The sequence below is a fragment of the Buteo buteo genome, chromosome 10, assembly GCF_964188355.1.
Source record: "Buteo buteo chromosome 10, bButBut1.hap1.1, whole genome shotgun sequence".
Lineage (NCBI taxonomy): Eukaryota > Metazoa > Chordata > Aves > Accipitriformes > Accipitridae > Buteo > Buteo buteo.
The window spans coordinates 4,261,593-4,274,670 of record NC_134180.1 but is presented as its reverse complement, the minus strand read 5'-3'; positions in this window follow the sequence as shown (position 1 = coordinate 4,274,670).

The following is a 13,078-nucleotide window of genomic DNA, read 5'->3' as shown; positions in this document are numbered from 1 at the left end:
TATCCGTCAAATGAATTATTGCTGCTATTTTGCTCGTGCAGACCAAGAATTCCTAAACATTGTTTTTTTTCCTGTGAACTCTTCTCTCCCTCCCCCCACCGCCTAGACATATTCCCCACTCACATGGGGTAGGGAGGGTATGGTTCGTGCCATTTACTTGATGAGCAAACTTAAGGAATATGTCATGAGAGAAGCTCCTGCCAGAAGGTCAGGGCCGCAGCTGGAGCAGCAGCAGGTCCAGAGGACAGAACAGCACCGAGGATGTTGCAGCTGCAAAACAGCAGCAGCACAGTGAGACGGTGACTGCCAAGTCAGCCCCAGGAGCCCTGCACCGTGCCGTCTGCAGGTCCAGGCACCCAGGAGTGCTTGCTTTGATGGCTGTTTGCCATCTCTTGCAGTCTGAGCCTTTCCTTGCAGCTCCACTATATTGCCCTCTCTCCCCCAGTTATCTCGTCTCCTCCTCTCTGCAGCCTGTCCAAATCCTTTGCGTGGCCCCATTTTGATTCAGATGGCAAATCTATTCTGAAGACCAAGGATACAAACAGTATCTGGAAAATCAGAAAGTTCTGTAGACTTATCAGACTGCTAACCCTCTTACTCCAGTCATGTCTTGGTCGTTAGCCAGTATCTGCTGTGCTGACAAGGGGCACATAATTCTCAGCAAACCAAGAAAAGATTCAGTGGCATGCCCAAAGGTTAACTGAAGTGGCAGGATTAACCAGTTCTATTTTTGGCCATGCCCTGAGCCAACAAATTACCTTGGGCAAGCTGCTTTTTGTGCTCCCAGTGTCCTTGTCTATCAAACTGAGGTTGCATCGCTACCAAGGTAGATGCCATGGTGTTTGCAAAACTCTCATCAATTCTGCACCAAAGGGGACCACGTTACTGGTGAAGGACCAGATAAGAGCAAAGATAAGTGCAGATGGTCCTCAGGCAACTCTGCCAGAGCGAGGAGAGGAACCATTCTCACTGCCTGCAGGGGATCAGCTTATACCTTGGAGTAACTACAAGAACCGTTATTATTGACCGGTGGTAGCACAGCCCTGCCCTTTCTAAACAAACATGGAGTAGTTAAGCTTAAACTAGCAAATGCACTGGAGTAGCTGCACCCTTTGTCAAGTATCGCCTTTGCTGGCTCTATATTTACTAGCAATTAACTCGAGTGGAGTCCCAGGGTTCTCATTTTCCGAGGCACCAAGAACAGGGTGGCCTGAGCAGCTCCAGGAAATATTAGCACAGTACAAAATCACTCGCCTGGGCTGAATTTTAGCAATGGCTGGCTAGGCCAGGAAAGACTGGAAAGTCTTTGCAGGTATCAGTTGTTCCAATCAATGGCTCGTGATTAATCTTATTGAATTTTCATGCCATGAAAATTGCAACCAGCATAAGTTACATAGATTGGCACGTGGGAAAAGAAAAAAGGGAAAAAAAAAAAGCCATTAAATACATGTCTTAATACTGCATTTTTTGGCTACAGGGAGGAGAGACGCAAGTGAAGAAAAGTATAATAGTATCTACTGTCTGCAGAGATATTTTCGGTCTCTGGGACTTCAAAGGGAATAAAGGCCAGTTTCTCATCTGAGGCCAATCAACACAGCTCTGCAGACGAAGCCATGCCCTGTGGTGTGCTTCCTGCCAAGACCAACATCCAAAGCAAAGCTGTGTATTTTATAGTAAAGGAGCAGATAAGCAAGCATAGTGCCTCAGTGTTCGGCTCTGTAAAGCAGACCTAACAATTGAAATGCATTGTCTGAATGGTCAGCCAGCCCACACTGGAGTGTTAATATAGATTATCCAAATAAAATAAATTGTCAAATACTAGTATAAAGTTATCATTTTAGTTTGACACAGGTTTGAGGAACTGTCGCATCTGCTGCCCTTAGAAAAGGCAGGTTGTGAAGAGTTCTTGGTTACAGAGTCTCACTGCGGACCAAGCTTGCAGAAGATACCAGGCAAATACGGAGTATTCAAGAAATGCTAAAAAACCTTCCCCTTTGAAGATGCCTTTCCATTATAGGGTCACTCTTAACAATCAAAGTTTCACATTACCTTTAAGTTGTGCATGTAAGCAAGATTGTGAGGGAGAGGGCAATGGCTGCAAGTTAAGCAGCCTCGAGCTCTGTCGATAACACAGGCTCGACCTTGAAGGGAGGACCAAAAACTCCCTAGAATCCATTTTGTTCTTGTTAGTAAATTTTATGGCGAGGATAACGAGTTGAAAATGCAGATATATGCATGATTTCGATAAAACCTCCAGTTAACAGTCTGCTTGGATCACTTGCAGTAGGACAGCAGCATCTTGGTTGTCTATGCCTGGGAGGCTACAGCTTGCTGGCTACTCCGATATAAGTCACCTTTTCCTGAGTGTAGACACACTCCTGGAGGTTTTTAAAAGACGTGTAGACGTGGCACTTGGGGACATGGTTTAATGGTGGACTCAGTAGTGTTAGGTTAATGGTTGGACTTGATGATCTTGAGGGTCTTTTCCCATCTAAATGATTCTATGATACCTTCATGTTTCTGTCTTGCCTTGACATTTGAAAGTACTTAACATGCTGCAGCAGAAGACTAAGGTGAAAGAAGATGCCATCAAGGACAGAGGCATCCCACACAAGACAAGAGCGGTAGGATAAGAGCCTTGACAAGGCCCAGGATAAATGCAGATTGGGGCCGTGGTACTTTAGGCATGTGTATGTCAAATCACCCGACTGTGGTTAGAAACTTCTTCCTGACAGGGTTTAGTTTGTTGGTGCAGCACAAGCTGGCTGCTGCCGAGACCTGCGTTCTTCTTCATCTTGGTCACAAGTTTCCTGTGACCTACAGAACATCACCCCACTTTCTGGTGAAACAGAAGAAATTCCATCTGCAGGTTCTTTCTTACCTTAAGCAAAGAATCATCTCTGCATACAGCTGTGGACACAGAGAGAAAGTGGAAATAAGTTTCTTCTTCAGCTTAATCATTGCCCATATGGAACAAGTCATATCTGCCACCTAAATGACCCAAGACAGTTTACACAACTTTTCACTTTTATCACCCTTCCCATCCAGCCTTGGCATTAGATCTGTGAGCTATTCTGGGCTAGCATTCCTCTGATAATGCTCACAAATTTCCAACTCCAGAGTCAGTGGTAGCAAGTGACTCAACCCGAGATGTAGTTGCACCTCAGGACATTGACTTGAAAGATAACGGGGGTGGGGGGGGTGGGGGGCGCAATACACTATTTCAGCAATTTCCACATGAAGCTTAACAAGAGGAGAAAGAATATGTTGATAAAATATGCTGGTAAACACATGGTCACAGGGAAGGAAGGGAGACAGAAGAGTCTGTTTATAGCATAGCCATTTCTAAACTTAAACAAGTCAAGTTATCTTTCCCACCAAGGACTTGCAACATTTTTCTGGTCATGTGAAAGGGTCTACAGCAGATAGATGTAGGTCTCTCTGGAAAAAAACTAACAAACCAAAACCCAAACACGCCCCCCACACACACACAAAAAAAGAACACACACTCTAAAATCCCCCACCAGATTAAGTTCTAGATTCATATGCAACTCTCAGCTGTCACAAATCAACATAGCTTCAACAAAGCCAAGGAGTCTTCACCTCAACATACCAGCTGATAACTGACCTTTATCTGCCTCTGTCTATAATAACATGACTCTTCTGCAATTTTGTTCTCATAAATGATACTGGAGCAAAAAGTATTTGCCCTGTCTGTCATAGGCACAAACCTAGGCACAAACCTTTTTATTTTTTTAATACTTATTAAAACCTGTGGATTTTGAAACAACACAGTATAGGCAAAAGCTGTCTGTTGTTTTACGCAACATGCAAAGTATAGTATATGGCATACGCATTTATAAACCATGAAAGGCAGTGGAGAATTAGAATTTCTAGCCTATATAATAATTTAGTTCGATGCTAGATATCACCTCTCTTTGGAGGTCTTGCCTATAATCCTCTGAACATTAAAGCTAAAACCAAATTGCAATGCTATTTATGCCCACAGGTAATTCCACTTTTGAAGAAGAATTTGATGGAAAGCCATTTGCTCCAAAATGAGCTGCATACAGAAGTTACAGGTAGAAGAGTTGTTTCCAGCAGCTCAGAAAAAAACTGAGTTGCATTTCTGGAACTTCAATAAACAAAAGAATTATATCTTTTTTTCTCACTGCTGTAGGATGAGAACAGGGGGCTTGCTTCCCAATTCCCAGGCCAAGGGACCTTCTTGCAATGGTGTCACAATATTTACCAGGCAGGTCTAGCCCAAAGCAGAACAAGGCTGTGCCCTGTCTTTCCTCCCCATTTAAACTGTGTTGTAACCAGGAAAGGGATGAATGTGTAACCAGCGTAAGAGATAGCGACATGGAAACATGCTCTATCACTTATCGAGTCCAGATGCCGTTCTGTGTGCTGTGAGACAATACAAGCAGAGGAGCTGATGATGATGGTTGACTGTAGTTGGAGTGCTGTGCAAGACCTATGTACCTGTACTTCAGTCTGAAATGTTAATAATCCACAGGGCTACTTAATATTTTTCTGTGTTTTTTAAACACAAACTCACTGTAGTAAAAAAGTTACAGAACTTTAAAATGCTCACAGTCGTGAGCATGTTGAACTTCCCTGTATGAACAAGCTGAACCTTTCTGCTTAATATTCAGGTTCCAAAATTCCGTAAGACTTCAACTTTTTGTCCCAGTTCAGGGTGGAAGAAGTGACCTGAAACATTGAAAACATTCACAAGGTAGGCAGATAGAAAGTGGTTTTCTTTCCACAGTCTGGTTTTCAGAATAATTCCGTGCCAGCTTACCTGGTCAGCATACGAGTTACATTACATTCAGCTGTGTGGTCTTTGCCCTATTGCTTGTCGTCCTGCAGGATGGCCAGCTGTGCCCATACAGCCACTGCAGCACAATTCCCAATGGTGATTTTTTTGTAGAAGAAAATTGTCCCTCCTCCAGTTGTTGTAACGCAGGAACTACTATAGCAGGAACCACCGGACCCAGTGGAGAGCAAATCTTACAAGAAGCAGCACAAGCACAGCAGCAACCCAACCCAAGCTGGCTTTGGTGCCCAATAACTCCACACAACACACCACTTCTCCTGTCCTGAATGACCACTGTAAGACATGGAGCCCAAAGTCATGGACTAAATTAACTCCATGGACATTTTGTGGACATTTTACAGCTGTGGACCGTAGACCACATGGTCTGCCATGAATGGAATGGTATGTGTGTATTATATCAAAGGATGAGAAGGGGGGTGATGGTTAATAAGGCTATATTGGATAGTGTGGGACCTGAGCATGATGTAAATGGTATGGAATAACAGGTGGTGAATGTGCTGATTTTGGCTGGAATAGAGTTAATTTTCCTTATAGAGGCTGGTATGAGGCTGTGTTTTGGATTTGTGCTGAAAACAGTGTTGATAACACAGAGATGTTTTTGTTATCGCTGAGCAGTGCTTACACAGGGTCAAGGCCTTTTCTGCTCCTCACCCCACCAGCGAGTTGGCTGGAGGGGCACAAGAAGCTGAGAGGGGACACAGCTGGGACAGCTGACCTCAACTGCCCAAAGGGATATTCCAGACCATAGGACGTCATGCTCAGCATGTAAAGCTGGGGAAAGAAGAAGGAAGGGGAGGATGGTCAGAGTTACAGCGTTTGTCTTCCCAAGTCACCATTACACGTGATGGAGCCCTGCTTTCCTGGAGATAGCTGATCATCTGCCAGCCAATGGGAAGTAGGGAATGAATTCCTTGTTTTGCTTTGCTTGCGCGCACGGCTTTTGCTTTACTTATTAAACTGTCTTTATTTCAACCCACGAGTTTTCTCACTTTTTCACTTCCGATTTGCTCCCCCATCCCACCGGAGGCAGGGAGTGAGCGAGCAGCTGCGTGGTGCTTAGTTGCTGGCTGGCGTTAAACCACAACACAATGGCTCACGGAAATCATGCTATAGCAGTTGAGGTAGTTATTGCCACTCATTGCCCCCCCCCTTTACCTTAGCTGCTGCAGTTCACAGTGTCACAGCTCATTCACTTTGCTGCTGGTCGAGGCTACAAAGCCAGGCTGTGCACAGAGGTGGCCAAAGCAAAAGCACACGTACCTTTCTCTTGGCACTGCTGGGCAGATGATGGCTTTTGGCAGAGTTAAAATGGAAAAGTGTGGACAGACATGGCAGTTCACTACAGCCTGTTCATCAAAACCTTACAGACTCAGCTACACCTCCCTTAAATACAGCTGAAGCTGTTTGCTGCGACCCTTCTTCCAGCAGGTCGCTAGTACAGAAACGCAACAGCTCTTCCCACCTGCCTAAGAGCAGAGTCAGGCATCTTCAAGAGCAAATCACACCACTGTCAGATCCAGCAGATGAGAAGTGAAGTTCTTATGCCAAGCTACTACCCATACCTGTATATTTTTATTGCAGGCAAAAGCAACTGATACGGCTTAAATCACGTAAATAAGTTGGCTAAATTGTGGTAGCTGATTTTGCCTGATACAGCAATTTCAGTGTTCATTTCTCAACTTCACTGCTGGTAACATTCACCCCCAAAACACACGAGAAGGTGGTGCACATTTAGGGCAGTAATCTTTCCACCAGTGTATCTATATCTGGGAGGCAAACAACTTTAGTGTAAGCCACAGAAAGAGGTGGTTTGAGTTAGTGACTGATTTTGTCTGGCTGCAGGCTGGGCGGTGGTCGCACATACTGCTCTGCTGGGAGAGAGGTGGGGGAAATAACCCTGCCTATTAGGAGACAACAAACTGATAAAGGTGTTAACATTTTCAGCCTGAAGTTGTCTGTTGATAATATTAACTAGAAAAAAGAACCCCAAAACAGGACTTTTTTGCCAGCATAGCTGCAGTCATGTAGTGCATTTTTGGAAGCAGTGGTAGTAACAGCTCGGAGGTAAGGGGTTTGTGTTTGGGGTTTCTTTTTCTGCACTCCCAGAGAACATTGCCGCACCCATCCCCAGGTGAGCTCCTTCCTAAAGAGCCTGTATCCCCTTTAACCCCCCTTATGCCCCTGTTGCAGCACTCATGGTCATGGGATCCATCCCACCACATCTCCATGATCCCAAGCAGATGGTAGCCCTGCAGCTGCATGCAGGTCTCCCAGTTCCTCCAGTTTATTCCCTGTGCTGCTGGCATCACTGCACAGGCACCTCAGAGAGGCATCCCAGCACGCTGACTTCCTAGAAACGGTTTTGGGAATTTCTCCATGACCGTGCCTTGCAAGCACTTCTTTGCTCACATGCAGGCTCTGAAGGTGACACCGCTTAAGCCATTTTGTTGATTTTGTGACCCCTTCCCGTCACATCACCCGAGCCCTTTGCTTGTTGGTCCATCACTCCCTCCCAAGGCTGCTGGTTACTCTGTCCCTCCCCATTGTTCTTTGTGCCTGTGGTTATTTGGGAAACAGGGGGAGACTCATTTAAACTCACTGCCCTAGAAAAGAAGTTCCGCATTGTACAGATATTCCACTGAAACCTTACGCCAGGGCTGTTCAATCATTGAGAGTTTAATTATAGAGATGTTGCCTCCATACAAAAGTTGTGTTGACATAAGCTATATTGATTTAGTTATATCAACATGACTATCTTTGATTACGTCCAAGTCATGAACACATCCTCCTCTAGCTTCTGCAAGCTGAGAAGGCTACAGCTCCCCGCAGGGCGTGGCATGTATAAACCCACATATACTAGTTTTTCCATGACCATACTCAGTGTTTTTTCCAGAATTTCCAGACAGCTACAGCCAAACCAAACAGATAACACTCCAGATAAATGCTTCGTCCTTTAATTCTGCTGAAAGGAAATTTCCAGGGTGGGGGGAAGAAAGCATTTGGGTTTCTAGCTGTGCTAAAAACTTGTTAGGGGGAAGGCACGAGGTTGAGAAGAGTAACCTCTTCAAAGTCCATGTCCTCAAAACGGCGAGCCAGGGAAGCCTTTGCCAGGGACCGTTGCAATACTGGCTGCCACCCAAGGGAGATAGAAGAAAGAGAAGGGAAGGGGTGACTGCCCTTTCTTCTTTCTCCCATCTTCAGCACTCACCTGTTTGTTTTCAGGCTGGAAGGAAAGCAGAGCTCTGGTGGGCTGTCAGGACAGGACAGAGCATCCTGTAACACTGGAGCAGCGACAGCCTGGATTTCATTTTCCTGCCGAAGAGACGCATGGGCAGAGGAGGACGTGTGCCACGATGCCATTGGGAAATTCCAGCATGGCCTTGGCACAACCACACTCAACAGATTTATCCTCTTAAGCCCAGCCAAAAGCACTGAAGTGGGTTGTTGTCTGACCAGCAGAAAGTTCAGAAATGTATGATGCAGAAGACAACACCCCTGGGGCCATGGCTGGAGCAGGCTCTCACCCAGCATTATCGATACGCTGCAGTGCTCGAGGGACGTGGCAGCTCCGTGGAGGAAAAGCCATCGCTTCGGTTTGCTGTCCATCCCTGAAAAAGTTTCCTCAGGAGTACCTGGTACGGAGATTTACTCGGGTCTCAAGTGCTTCTCTTGAGCACCTACCTGTCTACAAAACCAGAACCTATTCCAACTGCATCACAACTTGAAATGATTGTGAAGTTAAATTTTATCACTGATACATTAAAAGAAAATCCATTAACGCAGTTTAAACAATTTTCTTAGCTTGCATGGGATGGTGCTGATTATATGGTAGAGTGGACACAGAAAGCCACCAGTTCAGGCTCCTTAGATTTTGCACCACGTGCACTGGCATCACTCAGGAGTCAGATAAATACAGCACGGACGGGGGGGAGCTTGACACAGAAAGCTTTTAGGTAGGGAAGTCCTGTGTGGGTTGGTACCTCTATAAAAATAGGGATTCTCCCCATTAAAACTGGCTGAACACAAGCAAATTTTTTTTTAAAACAAAGAATCCCAAAGGCAATTTTTTTTTCTGTTTTGGTTTTAATCCTCTGGGAATGTTTTCATTTTTTCAGTAAAGCAATTCAAGGGACTAGTTTCATTTAAGGTTTCATTACCAGCAACCAAAACAACAGTATTTTTCATGGATAAACATGAAATTTCAAAGGATCCCACTACCTTTGCAGGGCATTTGCTTCCAGCAAAAGACTAGTTTTTGTCAAAATCTCCCTTTAGTGAAATCAAGGAGCGGGATTGGATTTTAGCTGAATTCCAGTTTGCTTTGAGGAACGTGCCCTCCTGTGGGTATCTGTTACAGCTGCAGCAAGCGTGCTCCTTTGCAAGCAGGCTTCGTTTCTTCTTTCTTTACCAGCAGCTTTCTTAAATAAGGCTCCTTCCCCCCGACCCACCACAATACTGCACAGGCTGAGAGGGATGAGATCTGGCTTAGGCAACAGGTGACAAGAAACAAGGAAAAAATTCATTCCACTGATCACCTTGACACAAGACATGACAGATGGGTCCCTAATTAAAAATAACAGCCCTGTGATTACTCCCTATGTTCCCAGGAGGCAACTGGCTAACTTCCAAGGTTTGGAGGACTTTATCAAAGGTTGTGTGCTGGACATTATCAAGAATTTGGGGATATTGCTGGCAGGGTACAACAAGACAGGGAACATCTGCTTTGGGTTTAATACAGTAATAGACACTTTGGAAAGAATAAGAGTACATCCGAATGTGGCTTACATTTCTTTTGCAGAGGTACAGATGCCGTGCAGTGGAGGATCGTGCCCTAAAAACTAAAGTGATAACAGACCTGCAATAACACGTTGCAGGTGATATGAAACTGGGAAGGGCCGCAGGCACTTCTGAAGGCTTTCATTAAGCTCTTAGTAAATTTGAGTGATCACTCAAAACAAACAAACATGACGCAATTCAATACGGCTGAATGCAAAGGACGGTCCTTAAGCAGGAATAAGCGACCAAGGTATTGCAGGATCACAAATAACTATTTACATAGTGCTTCTGTAGGAAAGGCCTGGATTTTTCTTGCAGGAAAGCCAGAGTGTTGTTTAATTAGAAAACAAGAGATAGAGGGAAGGAATGAGAACAATCTTCAAACACATCAGAAGGAGCTATTAAGAAAAAGATACTAACCTGGTCTCCATTTCCCATGGTAAAGGTGGATGTTTATGTGCATTAGATGACTTTAAAAAAACTATTCCATCTCTATTTTCTATTTTACGGTTTATTAAGCAATGACACCCTCACCTAAAAGTTGACCTTTTTAAATATCCTTGGCTTAAGGGCCTACAACCCATTAAGAAGGTGACTTATTTTTCTTTGGAGCTTCTCAAAATCTCACCTGGCATGTCCTCAGTGCTCAGACACGCAACTCTGTGATTTTTTCCAGTATAACTCTCCTAGTAACCTATCGAAAGCAGGTACACCAACCCCAAATCTGCGGACAGAGCAAATGCTACCCAGCCAGTCCGGTTTCTCCAATTTATTTTGCCTCATGCAGTTACTTTCTCTCCGTCTCTCCCTTTTCCAGTAACTCCTTTCCTGATATGTTAGGTAAGAAAACTAATAATCCTGCGGCGTTTGGAGCTGGCTGTGTTATTGGAGTCTCCATGGGTACAAATTCCACACACTTCCTTGGCTTAGGCTGTGACATACTTTTCAGAAAACGTTACAGAAAAATACATCATAAAAGCTTTTTATTGCATGTCAATAAGGTGATCCTTGAAATCTCGAAATGTCTGACGGGGATTTTTCAAAGCAATTGGAAGGCATACATGGGGATTCTGCTGGGTTTAACTGGGGGAAAAAAAAACCCCAAAACCTGCAAACGAAAGTATTCTGTAAAGCTTTATAAAAAATGCTGCTTTCCTTGGCAGCACCTGCCTTCGAAAACCATAGAGAAGAACTGAGACCAACCTAGAGCATGTATTGGTTTTCATTATGCAGCCCTTACTGCCAGAATTAAAATAAACAGGAGAGGGCGTGGGGAGCGGAGCACCTCCCTCTCCTGTGGCTAAAGCAAGTGTCTTAGCCACCTCAGATCCATCAGTCATTTTACACTTCAGAGAAATGCCTGGGATATAGGGCTGGGTTAACTCGACATGGGTCAGGCCAGCTCCGAAGCAGCGAAGTTGATGTGTGTTGGTGGGAGATGAAATTACCCGCAGTAAGAGGAAGGACGCATCCCCGCTTGTTTTGAAAGCTATGCCTCCATTCATAATTTCTTCTTTAGGAGCAAAACCGCATTTAACCTTAACCACAAAGCCATGACCAGGCTCATCAGCATCATAGTACTATCAAGACCCTTTGGCTGCAAAGAGAAACCTCTTAGAATTTGAACAACGGAACAATCTTAACTTTCCAATATGTTTAAATTTGTCACCTCTTACCAATGCAAGGTAAAAAAGAGAAAAATCACATTAATAACAGTGTCAGTGTTTCCTTCACCAACTCTTTCTTAAGGACAGACACAAAACTCAGCCTGCATGAAATGCCAGAAAACAAGAGGATTTGGCCGTTCTTTGCAAAAAGACTGGGATGAGACGGCTCAGCATGAGCCAGGGTTCTTGCAACTACTTAATATTGATTTCCAAGGGATTTGCTTTAACTACCTGGACAGGTTTGTACATGCTGATTTGTTTTTATAGGAATCCGTATCCAGAGGAGCATCCCAACCCTGCAGGGGCAGAATTTGTAGTGATACCCACTACAGAAAGCCTGTTTTTCCCCCCCAGATGAAGGAATAAAGGCCATCCTTAGGGATAGATTTTAGGCTGGCTGCGTTCAGGACCCCTGGCGCTGCCTTGCTGGTGAGGCCAGGCAGTCATGTCCAGACTGGAAATGTAATCTTAAGGCTACAAATCCCCTTCTTCACAGAGCACAATGTTTCGAGTCTCTCCTGGTCACTCAGGGGAAGGGATTTCAAGGAAATCCCACCTGAAATCTGCTGAGTTTCCAGCCTGAACCGCTTCCAGGAGGGCAGAGGATGTCTGTGCCGGATAACACCGATTCTCACCGCAGATGTAGCGGGGATGTTCATTCAAGGGGACAAAGTGTAGAGCTGAGGTAGCTGCTGCTTTTGCAATTCTCTGCGTCCAGAGACCACAGTTTAGGCTTCATTTTCTCCCCGCCACCAACACAAAACCATCAGTTACCTCTTCCCACCCATCAGCCGGCGCTCTGGGGGTTTTCCCCTGCACAATATCCCAAAGCCTTGTTGTTCTGCACACGTGCAAATATATGTATCTGCAAGGCGACTGGATTCTGCACATTTTCCAGCTGAGCGTGGGCATCGGGAGCCGTTCTGGAGCTGCTGGCAGATGCCTCCTCCGGACTCGCTCCGGCTCCGCACGGAGCTCCCCAGAAAACACGTTTGCTGCTGCAGCCGTTCGGGGTTCGAGACTGGCATTTTGTGGACTTAACCCATTCCTTAAACCCCATGACGGATGCTGTTAGACGGATAATTTTGCATCACGATGCTGCTTCTCTCCGCATCCATCGCATCCCCCAAATGATGGGGCGTGGGAGGATGCTGCCCAGCAATTCACTTATCTTTCTAAAATTTGCGCTAAACCAGGACCTTTGGCCCCTGTTTCCCCATCAGCTCCCATCCGTCCCTGCCGCTGCCCTTTTGTTGGCTGTGACGTCACAGCCGGTCGCTACGGAAACGGTTTGACGTCATGGGGAACTGGGAGCTCAGGTAACGGCAACTGGGAGAAAACCCCGAGCCCGCCGGTGTGCCGACCGCCTTTGTGCCGTCGCCCGGGAGTCAACGGGAACTTTCTAATATTTAATAGAGGAAAAATGAACTTTTTTCTCCCCCCTCAAGATAAAAACGCGGAGCTCGCGGGATCGCGGCTTCCCGCCCCTCCGCGCCCCGCCCCCTCGCTCCCCGCCCCGCCCCCTCGCTCCCCGCCCCGCCCCTTCGCCTCCCGCCCCGCCCCCTCGCCCCGCCCCGCCCCGCCCCGCTCCGGAGCGCCAAAGCGCGCGCCAACTCTCCGCCCCGCCCCTTCCCCACCTCCATTGGCCTACCCCCGCCGCCTCCCGCCCCTCCAATGACTGACAGCCGGCCCTCCAACCGCCGGCGGCGAGCCCAGCGGGCCACGCCCCCGCTCCCACCCCCCTCCTAGCGGGAGTGGGCGTGGCCGGGCGGTGACGTGAGGGGGAGAG